Source organism: Cherax quadricarinatus, chromosome 50 (assembly GCF_038502225.1).
Source record: "Cherax quadricarinatus isolate ZL_2023a chromosome 50, ASM3850222v1, whole genome shotgun sequence".
NCBI lineage: Eukaryota > Metazoa > Arthropoda > Malacostraca > Decapoda > Parastacidae > Cherax > Cherax quadricarinatus.
In genome coordinates, this window is record NC_091341.1 from 24,720,463 (window position 1) to 24,735,966 (window position 15,504).

At 40.8% G+C, this 15,504-nt stretch overlaps 1 protein-coding gene across 4 annotated transcripts in view; it reads right to left on the reverse strand.

Annotated features, from left to right (window-relative positions):
* Window positions 1-15,504, reverse strand: part of LOC128695397 (CYFIP-related Rac1 interactor B) — a 101,767-nt gene that overhangs the window by 81,930 nt on the left and 4,333 nt on the right. The window contains exon 1 of one of the 4 annotated variants that reach the window (XM_070095565.1): window positions 8,722-8,848. The exons of the other annotated variants lie outside the window; for them this stretch is intronic. The gene's annotated coding sequence lies outside the window, so the exon portion shown is untranslated. Of the gene's footprint in view, window positions 1-8,721; window positions 8,849-15,504 lie in introns of those variants that run through there. 4 annotated transcript variants of the gene reach the window in all.

Consider the following 15,504-nt stretch of genomic DNA (forward strand, 5'->3'; position numbering starts at 1 on the left):
GTCATCATGGGCTTGGCATCCCTAGTTTTGAAGGTTCTCATTATCCATCCTGTCATTTTTCTAGCAGATGCGATTGATACAATGTTATGGTCCTTGAAGGTGAGATCCTCCGACATGATCACTCCCAGGTCTTTGACGTTGGTGTTTCGCTCTATTTTGTGGCCAGAATTTGTTTTGTACTCTGATGAAGATTTAATTTCCTCGTGTTTACCATATCTGAGTAATTGAAATTTCTCATCGTTGAACTTCATATTGTTTTCTGCAGCCCACTGAAAGATTCGGTTGATGTCCGCCTGGAGCCTTGCAGTGTCTGCAATGGAAGACACTGTCATGCAGATTCGGGTGTCATCTGCAAAGGAAGACACGGTGCTGTGGCTGACATCCTTGTCTATGTCGGATATGAGGATGAGGAACAAGATGGGAGCGAGTACTGTGCCTTGTGGAACAGAGCTTTTCACCGTAGCTGCCTGGGACTTTACTCTGTTGACCACTATTCTCTGTGTTCTGTTAGTGAGAATATTATAGATCCATCGACCGACTTTTCCTGTTATTCCTTTAGCACGCATTTTGTGCGCTATTACGCCATGGTCACACTTGTCGAAGGCTTTTGCAAAGTCTGTATATATTACATCTGCATTCTTTTTATCTTCTAGTGCATTTAGGACCTTGTCGTAGTGATCCAATAGTTGAGACAGACAGGAGCGACCTGTTCTAAACCCATGTTGCCCTGTGTTGTGTAACTGATGGGTTTCTAGATGGGTGGTGATCTTGCTTCTTAGGACCCTTTCAAAGATTTTTATGATATGGGATGTTAGTGCTATCGGTCTGTAGTTCTTTGCTGTTGCTTTACTGCCCCCTTTGTGGAGTGGGGCTATGTCTGTTGTTTTTAGTAACTGTGGGACGACCCCCGTGTCCATGCTCCCTCTCCATATAACCACAAGTGTTACATAAAAATGTTATAGAACTTCCCAAGTTAACTACATGTCTAGGTTATTTTTTATTTAAGGGGAAGGTAAATGAGACGGAATCACAGCGCCTGGGGAATGAGAGGCAAGTCAGGTTCGATTCAATCCCATAGATCAAAAACTCTTCAACATCGAAGAGCCGCTGTTCTGAGGAATCTTTCTCTAAACGTATGTAAACTAATTACATAGCACACGCATGGGTTGGTCTATTAGGTTTAAAGCCTCTCTACAACACGAGGGTCATTAAGGCTGCACCCATCACCCGTACACCACCAGTACACCATTTTATTATTTTTTATAAACACATCGGTCGTTTCCTACCAAGGCAGGGTGACCCGATAAAGAAGAAACACTTTTATCATCACTCCACCACTGTTTTGCCAGAGTCGTGCCGCCACTACAGTTCCAAAACTTCAACATATCCGCCCCTCCTTCAGAGCGCAAACAATGTACTTCCCACCTCCATGACTTAAGTCCGGCTAACCAGTTTCCCCGAATCCCTTCATGTTACTTTGCTCACACTCCAACAGCACGTCAAGTCACGTAAATTCCTGGTAAACACACCCCTACACCTCCACTCGTTCCTAACACGTTCACACTACAGTATTTAATCAAAATACAAGTATACAAACTTTGTAATATCAACAATGTGCTAGTTGTAATTATAGTTTTGTTTCAAACACGACACAATTATAATTAATATTATTTAAAAATTATTATCATAGATATTATTAGTTCTGCCCGAAATGCTGCATATATTATTTAATTTTCAACACATGAGGGACAAGTCCCTACATAGTAACATTTATTATTAGACCAATAATTGTACTCCACAGACACGGTAATATCGTTCGCCTTCACCGTGAGAAAAATACTCACAAGCAAAAGTCAGGCCTCACCTAAAATCACCAAAATGTGATCACAAATCAGCAAGAAAACAGACGATGTTGGAATACGGCAGGGGCAATCAGGATTATTACCAACGATGATAAAATTGTCCCCCAGAGATTCCACCATAGCCGTTGCTCTAGAGTGGCAAACATCCATCCATGTACTTGATAAAGACTTTTGCCAACATGTTTTTTTTTTTCCCAGCACTAGTGGGTACACCGCTTCACTCCAATAATTTGGGACTGCACCACACTGTCTTATAACTGTGAACATTTACATAGTGCCCACCAGTGCATACCTATAAATAATTATCCATTATCTGTCAACTGATGTGAAGGTTTGACTTGCAACAAGGCACCTCCCTGGAAGGTAATATTACTGTTGACTCCTAGTCTCTCCGCCTCCCAGCAGAAATCCTTCGTTGTCATCTTGAAAAATCTTTGGGAAACCTTTAAAAGTTAGATTTGACTTATCTTACCGATTTTTAATTCCAGCAACACAAAATCAATAATCACAAAGGCTTAAAAAGACGAAAATTCGTATACACAAACGGTATGTGCATATGGTTGTCAGGTAGCTTCACGTCCAATATGGCTGACAAAACAGAGTTGGTAACCTGAGACATCGCGTGAAAAATCTCAACAGATAACTTCACAGAATGGGAAGTGATTAGTGATGGTACGATTGTTAGTAGCAGTTGCACTGATTAATGATAATAATGGTAATTTGTATTTACAATTATGATAACAGTAATTGCAGTTAAAATGGTGACTGTAGTTACGATAATTATGATAATGGTGTTAATTAAAATAATAGTTAATTTGAAAATGATTATGGTGAAGATGAGAATGATTAACCAAGATTAAGAAAAAGAGCACACCAGTGGTAACAGTAGAACAGGACCCATGGTTCCTTCCCTGGGACACTCCCAATTCCTGGCATTGTGACACCCCGGTTCCTGCTTTTATGATCCCCCAGTTCCTTTTATGATTCCCGGTTCCTGCTTTTATGATCCCCCGGTTCCTGCTTTTATGATCCCCGGTTCCTGCTTTTATGATCCCCCGGTTCCTGCTTTTATGATCCCCCAGTTCCTGCTTTTATGATCCACCGGTTCCTGTTTTGGTGAACCTGGGGCCACTGGTTCCCAACCAAAAAAAAAAAAAAACATGAAACTGCTTCATAACTAGTAGTACCTTATGTTACATAAACCTATAACATGTTTAGCCGCACAAGCAAAATATAAAAAAAAAGTTTGCGATACGTCTGGCAACGAAGTGACAAATGAAGCCCAGGAAACATTCAAATTTGAACGTCCTATCATTTGCGATGCGAGAACGACTGGTTTTTCAATATGGGGAAAATTTTGTCTCAATCGCCATAGGAAAATCAACACTCCCCCAACTCAACACACAACCAACTTCAACTTCTTGACCAGAGCTTTGGTAAGATGGGTAAGGAAGAAGGATGGGTAAGGATAGAAATATTGGAAAAGGATGGGAGAGGGGGAGAGGTAGGATATGAAGGGGTATAATACTAACCCATCAGTCACATAGCTATAACAAATATACAAGTACATGATTCTGAATTGGTAGTAATTATACAAGTTGCAATTGCGTTTTTTTTTGCGATTGCACAACGGATATTTAAACGACAATGAAGGCAATAATTTTCTGGCCAGTTTATAAAGAATTACTTGACATTAGCTTCTTACAAGGTGGTGTCCCGCCATAATAAATGCAGCATAATTTTAACAGTAGAATATTGTACAAGATGTCTCCCTAATTGGGGGCGATGGTTTTCTTAGTAAACACAGAAGGGTTCTGGTGTTACCCAATCATCTTCATCTGCAGGGAGGTTGCTCAAGATCATTGGTCGATGGTAATCGTCTTTATGGATAAAACGACGGACCCTCTGTGGGAGTCATTCTTTGAGTCCTGTGAGGAGGAGTATTGATATAATCGTGGTATTTTCAACTTGTAGAGGATGTTCTCTATCTGGCATGTAGAGTTCTTGCATTGCATAGAGTTGTTTCTTCTTCAGGGTGTCAAGGCGTACATTTAAGGCAGTAATATCTTGTTATATGTGTAAATCTGCCATTTTAACTCTGTCTCTCCTCCTGGTGCCCGTAATGAAGCGGAGAGCTCTATTCTGGACCCGTTGTAACCGTAGAACACAACCACCACCCCCATAATCACACTACCACCGCTCTTCCAACACCCAACCCACAACCGCACCCCACTACAGTTCTTTGCCCCTCACCCACCCCCACCTTCGTTAAAACTACCCGCTTTCTGGAAAGTAGGTCACCCTAAATCCCCTCCCACCCACACACAGGGTGGGAAGACTGACTTCCAAAACTGCCTCCCCCCCCTGCAGCGGTTTGAGCCCCCAGGAGATGGCAGCTAAGGTCAGGCTTGATTACGGTGATGTGGCCACCACAGCCTGAATGTAAGTGGCCAGCGGAGTGCGAGTGTTGGTGGCCAGCATGGAATGGGAGGGCAGGTCCACTTCCCTGGATCATGAGCCTCTCACCGGGGAGGGCAAGCGAAGATGGTGTAGTTTTCTTACCACTGCCTCGACAATGCTGACTAGTTTCCTGCGAACTCAGTGTGTTTTTTGTACCATCGCCGTGATAGCACTGACGAGTTTCCTGTACACTATACCATTTTTGTTTGTTGACATCCAGAGCCACACTGACACAATAACTTAAGTTCGTCCGGAGGCTACCAACAAAAAACAAGGCAATTGGTGTTCAAACAACTCAAAGAGGTAAAAATATTTAGAGTATGGCACAAAATGAACTATGGTTAACTGTATGTTCTGGAGAACTAAATATCATTACAACAACGGAGACCTGGGTTAACTTAAAATGTTTGAACATTCCTACCGAATAATAATATATTTATTACAAGTACATGTACATGGTACACACCCCTAGTTGACATCAATGACATACTACTGTATAGAAAGCCGCTTGTCATGCAGAGCATTTCGAGCAAATTAGGTCAGTTTTGTCCCAGGATGCGACCCACACCAGTCCACTGATGGGTGAACACTGACAACCGGTGTAAAGAAACACGCCCAACGTACAAGGATGCAAACCTTTCCATACAAAAAGAAGCAAAAGAGAGTGGGATGGCACTATATTTCAGCCAATTTAACTACTGCACACCAAAGACAAAGACGGAAGAAATAAACCCTGCTTTGTTCCATATTCTTGAAAGACCTACAAGCTAATCCGTATTGTTGGAGGGATTCAGAAAAACTGATTCTGGAAGCGGGAGGTTATTAGTATTATTACATTCATGGAGAAGCGCTAAACCCGTAGGATTTGACATCAAAGAACTCATAAGACTGCTTTTTTTTTTTTTTTTTTTTTTTGCATTGAACCAAGAGATGACAGAGCCCTTGAAAAATCAAAATACGCCAGATTAGAGCTCCACAAAAAATGAGGAACTTATCAAGAACATAATCTCAAACACAATACACTCAAGCTCACAACCTCATTTAAGTGCAATCATAAATACTTGTGTGGAAACCCTAAGTAACAGTCAACGTGAAGAGATGTTAAGTATATTTAGCTTGGTCAATCAGAGAATAGTCGAGTAAGATGAATGTACAATATTTGGGTATATTCATTACCGAAACGTATCACCTTTCGGTAATAAAATACAAAGGCATTTTATTACCCGAGGAGTGAAGAAGCCACTCGTGGCGAAACGTTTCCTCTAATACCCAGGTGTTGCGCGCACACACACACGTCTCAGTCATCTACATGTCGGTATACCTGGAGTATACCTGCAGAGAGTTTCGGGGGTCAACACCTCCGCGGCCCGGTCTTTGACCAGGCCTCATGGTAAGTAAGTTGAAAATGTAAGTCGAATATGAATATGATATTATAAGTATAAAAGTAAATAAATAACTGTCACTAAATAAGTAAACACATGTATAATTACTGTAATTATCTAAATACCAGTATTGAAAAGTAAATAAATGAATACGAGTTTTTTTTTTTTTAACACATTGGCCGTTTCCCACCAAAGAAGGGTGACCCAGAAAAGAAGCACTTTCATCATCATTCACTACATCACTGTCTTGCCAGAGGTGTGCTTACAGTACAGTTATAAAACTGCAGCTTGTCAACACCCTCCTTAGGAGTGTAGGCACTGTACTTTCCACCTCCATGACTCAAGTCCGACCTGCCGGTTTCCCTGAATCCCTTCATAAATGTTACCTTGCTCACACTCCAACAGCACGTCAATACAAGTTTATCCTATCAATAAATATTAAGGTATTATATTAACATAATGATCACAAAATTGATAAACAATAAAATAACATTCCTTAGGAGATTGTCGTAAACACTTAATCCCAAAACAATGAATGGAAAAGCTGACTTAAGAAGGAACAAGATCTGAAGAAAATGTCATACTAGGAAAGCTCAAACGGAGAGTACAGAGTCAGAGATCAGAAGATTTTACAAAAGGAAGAAGATTGACCAGGCGGAAAACACGGTACCAAGGCCTCAGGCCTGGTTGTGGTGGTAAAAAAAAATCGCAGGAATGTTTTTTTTTTTCTAATTTAGGCCAACCTATCCTGGCGGGTAACTGCCAGTGAATTAAAGAAAAAGTTTTATGTGAAGTTTTGACAACTTTCTCAATAACTGTACAATAACCTGACCTCACTCAATACAAGCTCGCCTACCTTACTTTCACTCTCACCTCACCTGACCTTACTCACACGCTCCAGAGAACTTATATGTAGGACAGACAACTTGAAAAAAATAATCTACAGAAATGGGTGACTGGGGTCCTGGAGCTAAAAATCCAACTTGGAGGCCAAACTAGGATTAACTAGCTAGCATCTGGAAGGGTGATCATACCCATTTGTTTCAACAAATACCAAAATATGAGTTGAAATGCATCACATACTTAAAAAGCAATGTTCATTGCCGTAGATTTTGGTGAGTAACGTTGCAACTGAACATGACTATGTACATACTGTGAAATTACATATTGGAATAAGGTGAACGAAACTTGTTGATAAAATAATTTGGAAAAAAAGTTTGCATTGTTTATACATTTTAAGCACCGTAATAATATATATAATATATATATATATATATATATATATATATATATATATATATATATATATATATATATATATATATATATATATATATATATATATATATATATATATATAATGCGATTTTGGCTTAATTAAATAGTAATGCTCTAATTGCCCAATAAGACAAGCAAAAATTTGTGTGTGCAATAACTTCGCAAAAATCATTCTGAACCTAACGAAAATTACTAATTTTTACATTAATATAAAAAATATACATATCCTTAAACGTATAAGAGAAAATTTTAGAAAGGACTTAATTTTAAACGAGTTTTTGCTAATTGGCCAATTTTTCCTATTTGGCACAACAAACCGGCCGTATCCCACCTAGGCAGGGTGACCCAAACAGAAAAACAAGTTTTTCTGGCTTCCAGCACTAGTCGCTTACTATGACACTCATTGCTTACAAAGGAAGGATTCTTTTCCACTTAGTTTTGAAAATAAATAAGAACAAGAACTATTAAGAAAATAAAAAGCTCAAAACACAATCGGAGAGTACTGGGTGGAGGTAAATGGTGGCGATAGTGGTAGTGGGTATACCTGGAATGGGTTTCGGGGGTCAACACCCCCGCGGCTCGGTCTGAGACCAAGCCTCGTGGTGGATCAGGGTCTGATCAACCAGGCTGTTACTGCGGGCCGCACGCAAACTGACGTACGAACCACAGCCCGGCTGGTCAGGTACTGACTTTAGGTGCCTTCTTGAAGACAGCCAGGGGTCTATTGGTAATCCCCCTTATGTATGCTGGGAGGCAGTTAAACAGTCTTGTCTCAGTGTACTCGTGGCGCCCCTGCTTTTCATTAGGAGAATGTTGCATCTCCTACCGAGTCTTTTGCTTTCATAGGGAGTGATTTTCGTGAGCAAGTTTGGTACTAATCCCTCTAGGATTTTCCAAGTGTATATCATGTATCTCTCTCGCCTGCGTTCCAGAAAATGCAAATCAAAGGCCTTCAACCGTTCCCAGGAATTTAGGTAGTAGCAACAAAAAAAAAAATGTTAGTGATGGACAGTGGTAGTTGCTTATGAGTAGTGGTAAAAGGTAAGATTTTTAACCCCGGAGGGTTCACCACCCAGGATACCCCAAGAAAGGCAGTGCATCATCGAGGGACTGTCTTATTTCCACTGGGGTCCTCAATCTTCTCCCCCAGGACGAGACCCACACCAGTCCACTAACACCCAGGTACCTACTTGCCTGCTAGGTGAACGGGACAGCAGGTGTAAGGAAACACACCCAATGTTTCCACCCTTGCCGGGGATCGAACCACGGTAAGTAATAGGGGGTTAATGGGCTGTAGTGGCGGTGTGTAATAGTGGTAGATAGGCTGTGATGGTGGTAGTTTGTAAAAGGCTGATGGACTACATGAGGGGTCACTGTGTCAACAGTAACTTATCAAAATCAGATATGAAAACTTCGTGATAAACACAATACGTTTTATGTAAGGCTTCAAAATATCTTAATAAATGAATCTTGCTATGACATTATTTCGAACTATACTGTATACATGCACGCCATATTATGTGCATATAATATATATATATAAATATATATATATAATAATATATATATATATATATATATATATATATATATATATATTTCTGAAATCAGTAAGCGGCGGAAATACAATTTTTGTGATAATATCACCGACATAGTGTACGTTACACTGGAGATACTGGGTACAGCTCTTTGTAGATTAACTGTGATAAACACGACTACACGTTACACCATGTACTTACCTAATACAAATCTATTGGTGGTAGAGAGATGCAAATATACGAGTCCTGCAGAGTACGGAAAAATATATATCCCTGTGCCAGGTATGTGGGAGAGATAGAGCACAACACCTCCCACCAACAGTTCAACTTCAACTGACGAGCGTTTGGTGGTAGACACTGATGGTGGCTGAGAGCGTGTGTGTGTGTGTGTGTGTGTGTGTGTGTGTGTGTGTGTGTGTGTGTGTACCGAATTGTGGTTGCAGGGGTCGATTCATAGCTCCTGGCCCCACCTCTTCGCTGGTCGCTACTAGGTCCACTCTGTCCCTGCTCCATGAGCTTTATCATGTCTCTGAAATATTCTGTCCCTATCCACCTTGTCAATTCCTCTAGGTCTTTTATTGTGTGTGTGTGTGTGTGTGTGTGTGTGTGTGTGTGTGTGTGTGTGTGTGTGTGTGTGTGTGTGTGTGTGTGTGTGTGTGTGTGTGTGTGTGCGCGCGCGCGCGCTCACCTATTTGTAATTGCAAGAGTCGAGTCTCAGCTTCTGGCTCCGCCTTTCTGCTAGTCGCCGCTGGTTTTGCTCTACTGCCTGCATGATCCCTATAATAACTATCCTTAAAGCTATGTATGAATTCTGCATCAACCATTTCTCTGTCTAGGTCGTTCCACTTCCTGACCACTGTAAGGCTGGAGTTTACCTGGAGAGAGTTCCGGGGGTCAACGCCCCCGCGGCCCGGTCTATGACCAGGCCTCCTGGTGGATCAGAGCCTGATCAACTAGGCTGTTACTGCTGGTTGCACGCAAACCAACGTACGAGCCACAGCCCGGCTCGTCAGGTACCGACTTTAGGTGCTTGTCCAGTGCCAGCTTGAAGAGTGCCAGGGGTCTATTGGTAATCCCCCTTATGAATGCTGGGAGGCAGTTGAACAGTCTCGGGCCCCTGACACTTATTGTATGGTCTCTTAACGTGCTAGTGACACCCCTTCTTTTCATTGGGAGGATGTTGCATCGTCTGCCAAGTCTTTTGCTAAAGAAGTATTTCCTAACATCTGTACTTTTAACCACCAGATGTGACCTGTACCTGAGAACCGTCTCTGAGACTCTCCCTGTCCACCCTGTCAATTTCTCTCATTATTTTGTACCTCGTAATCATGTCACCTCTGATTACGAGGTACAATATAATCTGCCAAGCCTCTTGTGTCCATAAGTAATAATTTCGGTGTTCAGGTTTGAGACCAAGCTCTCCAGTAACTTATGAAGAATCTTTTTTGCCTACAGTCTAAAGAGTACAGTTCTAGGGACTTCAAGTGCTCCCAGTAATTTTGGTGCTTGACTGAGTTTATACGAGCTGTGAAGGTTCTCTGTACATTTTCCAGCTTAACAATTTTGCCTGCGTTAAAGAGGGCCATTAATACACAGCAATATTCTGTCCTAGAGAGAACGAGTGACCTGAAGAGTAACATCACTGGTTTGGCAAATCATGTTTTGAATGTTCTAGTTATCCACCCTATGATTTTTCTTGCAGCTGTGATAAGTGTTTTCCTTGACCATGTGAGATCTGACATTATCATTCCCAGGTCTCACATCTGCCGTACGTTCTATTGAGTTTGTCTTGTGCCCCATCTTGTTTTTATTTTCTCCATTCTTCTGTGATATAGTAATCGAAATTTGTCCTCATTGAACATATTATTGTCAGTACCCTAATGGAAGATTTAGTTTATATCAACTTGGGGGTTCACTGTGTCTTCTATGGATACCACTTTCATACAGATTCTAGTGTCATCTGCGAAGGATGGTACAGTGTCATGATTTGTCCCTATCTTTGTCAGATACAGGAATGAGAGAGAAGTGGGTCAAGTATTGTGCCTTAGGGGGAGAAAAGTTTTCACTGTGGCAGCCTCTTGGTTCATTGTTTATTATTACTCATTGGGTTCTGTTTGTTAGAAAGTTAAATACCCATCTGTCCACCTTCTTAGTTATTCTTTTGTGTGTGTAATTACCCCATGGTCGCATTTGTCAAAGGCTTTTGTAAAATCAGTGTATTCTGCATCTGCATTCTGCTCGTCTTCAATTACGATAAGCAGGAACGACGTGTTCTGACCCCATGTTGACTTGCGTTGTGCAACTCCTGCGATACTATGCGATTGGTAATCTTGCTTTTCAAAAACCCTTTCAAAAGTACTGATAATGTCGGAAGTTAGAGTTATTGGGCTATAGTTTTTTAATGACTGTGGAAATAACTCCAGTGTTTATATCGTAAAGGGTTCTTAAATGGAGATATCGTAGGTTGAAAGTACACACACTTGTAGGATGGTAAATATATTGTCAGACTGAGATGAGGGATGGAGCCCCAGCTGCCTTGCCTGTCTACGCCTGGATCGTCTGCCGCCGAGTGAGGCCGGGACAGGGGCATGAGCCCACACATCTGTATCCCGTGACGTCACACAAAGCCACAGGCCTACAAGGGATCTCGTATCTAAAGCACATGGATGATACTAATATGCTATGCTATATAATACAGGGAATACAGGGATCAGCAACTATGCTGACATTTAGGCTTCTCCACAGAATATTTGAGGCACATGGTTAAGGTTTCTTGTAATTTTTTATGAATATCTAATTCCACAAGTCTGAGTCTAGGGTGGAGTGCATGGTCATGCAACCAATGGTTTCTTCATATTCAAGTGGGGTTAGAGCTTCATCAGAAATAAAGAAGATATCTGTAGTATTCTGTGTCTCATTCATGAGACAAAATGTTGTAGTCTTTAGGCTGAACACTGAGTCATACTGGCACTTAAATATTTCACTCATTTCCTAGTTGTTGTCAGTGTATGTCTTATCTACTATCAGGACTTTGCTAGAGGAGATAAGTGAGCTTATTTAGGTACAGGTAGTATATATGTTGGTAGAATTAACGACAGGAGCTTTGTCAAGCTCCTGGAGAGCGAAACGTTGCCACAATAAAATATCACATTAGTTGCACTTGTGTCCTTTTACTTTACAGGTACAGGTACACATATACAGTTACCATACCTAGTAATATATGTGTAAATGACTTGGATTTTGTATACGAGAAGTATTTTGGCTTTCTCTCAATTTCATTTATGGCTTTTAGCTACCTCTGTCTCTCCTGGACTAAAATCATAGTGTATTTAATTTGAGCTCGACGTTTTCTAGTTCTCTAGCCCGTTCAGTGATGTCAAGGAACCTTTAAGGGGATGTCCCTGAAGCTCCACCACTGATTGGCTACTCTTTCTGACGTCATTAAAGCACCACCACTGATTGGTTACTCTTTCTGACGTCATTAAAGCACAGTCACTGATTGGTTGCTTTCTGTGGCGTCACTAAAACGCCACCACTTAGTGACATGACAGAGGAAGCACTATGGCCTCACCACTGATTGATTACTTTCTTTGCGACGTCACTAAAGCACCACTGATTGGTTACTTTCTTGTGACATCACTAAGTACCATTGATTACGTACTCTGACGTCACGACGACTTTAACTAAGGCTAGTGATTGGCCAGTTTATTCATGACGTCCCAGGCAGGTTTGCTCTAATTGATGGCGCACCTGACGTCATATGCCACGTCATTTGACCACCAGAATGGCTAGCTATTATTAATCTTACGATAAATGTTACGATTATCTCTATAAAGGTAAGAGGATATTGTTAAACTAACAGTTAAAACTTGAATTTGAATACACTCGACACAAACAATGTTCTTTACAAACAATACAGAATGACAGGTCAATTTTAGACACCCGCTAAATGGATGACTGTTTTTGCGATTCAGTTTTACAGACAAACTTGACCATTAATAAACGTTGTTGTTGTTGTTTTAGTCTATGAGATCAGGGTCACCATTTGTAAGTTGAGACTTCATCACCATACCACAATCACATCATCAATACCACACCATCAATACCACACCATCAATACCACCATCACCACTACACCATCACTCACCATCACTATCACCACCTCACCACTACCACCATCACTACCACACCAATATCACCATCACTACCACACCACTACCACCATCACTACCACCATCACATCACACCATCACCATTCAAAGATAATCGCACCAGAACCGGTATTTCAATTTCCCAGTTTCAACAAAATTACCACCTATATATACAAAAACCATCTCAAAATTTTCTCCCAGACAAGCCAGCCGAAAGTCTTGAATCCGTTCAAAGGTAGCATTTTCCAGCTATCACTCGGAATTCAACATTTTCAAGTTTATTAATCAAGTTAGTCTAGCTGGCAAATTTGCGGTCTCACAGTCAGAACTTATAATGTCAGTGACAAGATAGTTGCGTCTTGGACAACTGTGTCCCGGTCAAATGCGTCCCTGGACATTTGTGTCCCGTTACTTTGCGTCCCGGACATTTTCGTCCCAATGTATTTCATGTTAGATGTATTTTTTTTATTTTGGTTTAAATCTTTGTGTCCTGAACATTTCCATACCAATATATATTTCATAAAAGACATAATTTTACATATTCATGTAGTTTTTATCACATTTTTATTAAGGGACTGTAGCATGCATTTTATCGATTAAAACTTTCAATTTATACTACTATATACTATTATATAGAAAGCCGCTTGTTATGCAGAGCATTTCGGGCAAATTAGGTCAGTTTTGTCCCAGGATGCGACCCACAACAGTCCACTAACTCCCAGGTTCCCATTTTACTGATGGGTGAACACAGACAACTGGTTTAAGGAAAGACGTCCAATATTTCCACCCCTTCGCCGGGAATCGAACCCGGACCCTCACGGTGTGACGCGAGAGCTTTTGCCACCCGGCCACGGGGTAACTAAAAAAGTACGCATGTTGTGGGCAACCTGTTGTATAGGTCAGTTAGGTAAGGTTTGTCAGGAAACAGAAGTGTTTCCTGACGCGGGTCTTAGTCGTATGATGACCCGCAGCTGGAGCTTTTGGTCATCTGACCGAGGCCTTCCACTTGCTTACCCCTCCACCTTTTTAAAAATTATGGTTATGATTACAACCATTTTTTTCTGGAGTACAGCTTTAACGTGTCCCCAGAATTGCAACGTGTAATTAATGACTGAAAATACTTATTATTCTAATTTCTTGGACAATAATCCCCCATTTGCCTACAATTACCGTAATTGATTAGGAGGTTGCTTTTTGAGTTGAGATAAGAGGCTTAGCATATATAACATGGGGTTTGACTAGACTCACGAAATCGTAATGACACGATTGCAAACAAACCATACCACGGGTGGGGCTTGAACCCGCGGTCAGAGAATCTCAAAACTTTGGAGTTTTGAGACCCTCTGACCGCGGGTTCAAACTCCACCCGTGGTATGGTTTTTTTATATGGGGTTTGTTACCCAGTAATAGTTACATATTATGGGAAGCAAAAGAACGCCAATGACCGGGAAGCTTGTGACCGGGATACAATCGTTCAGGACGCAAATACACAAGTACCAGTATTGTGGGAGTTCATTACGTTTGTAACTTTCTCAGCTATCAAAACTTTGGGGCCCAGTACCTGGACCCATTATGTACCTTTGTAATCTTTTGGCTACTGCCCACAGGATGGGTCTGGGGTGCATAATAAACATATCAAACTAACCACTACTGTTCTTTCCTTGAGATATATCAGCTATCAAAGAAGTCGTTCAGAAGAGGCATACTAAGCTATGGAAAAAAGACATTTATGTATGTTATAATCATGTGGAGAGCTAAATCCGTAAGGATTACACAGTGCCTGTGGGGGGGGAAGGTATTCAGGGTCAATTCAGGGAACTGGAGCAACCAGTAAAGAGGCGGGGCCAGGAGTTAAGACTCGACCCCTGCAACCACAAATAGACGAGTACGAATAGGTAGGTGAGTACAGATTCAATTCCCTAGATCAAGAGTCCCTCACCAGCGTCAGGAACTTCCTTTGAGGGGACACTTATGTACAGTTCGGGACATTTATTAGAGGAAACGTTTCGCCACTTGTGACTTCTACTAAATAAGCCACAAGTGACGAAACGTTTCCTCTAATGTCCTGAACTGTACATAAGTGTCTTTTCCCATTCATTCATGTGTAGGATATACTAGTAAATGGAAGTTTCAAGCCGATCTGAAGAGGCTTTTTCAAGTTATTTCACGGACAGCAGAATCAGGAATGATTTATACAAAACTGATCAGATAGAACCTGCATGAACCTTTTTGTGGAAAATACTGTATATATTTTCCGGAAATACGGTAATTTATAGGTAAATAGATGCCCTATATTGTATTTTTAAAAGAAGTATGTTATCGAAAAAAAAAGAAGAGACTCTCGCCATCTTGGTTTTGAATTTGGATTACAAACGTTGGTGTAATGGGAAGAATTTTTCGTGGTCTAGAGGTTAAAATTGTGTTGACACCTCTCATATAGGAGGCGAAATTGGTGGACATGCATTCCTGCATAACCGAGATATCAGACGACTGGACAAGACAGCTCCAGGAACCTCAGATAAGCTCTCTAGATTTGTGTATAATTCTGGCCAGTGTTTTCATAAATTTAGTTAGTGAGGTTTTTCTGAATATGATACAACTTAATATCCAGTCAAATTGGTGAGTGTTATGATTAAGATATATTCTCCTTCTGTTATATAAATGTGTATTTATATATAATAATTTTTTAATTTAATATACAGTCCACACTTTTTATATATTTACCAACATTCCTGGTGTATGTATATTTCATTTAATAATAGGTCCAGAGCAACTTGTGGATATGACAGTGGTAGGTATCGAAGGGGGACATTTTTTGCGACCTAGGTGTCCC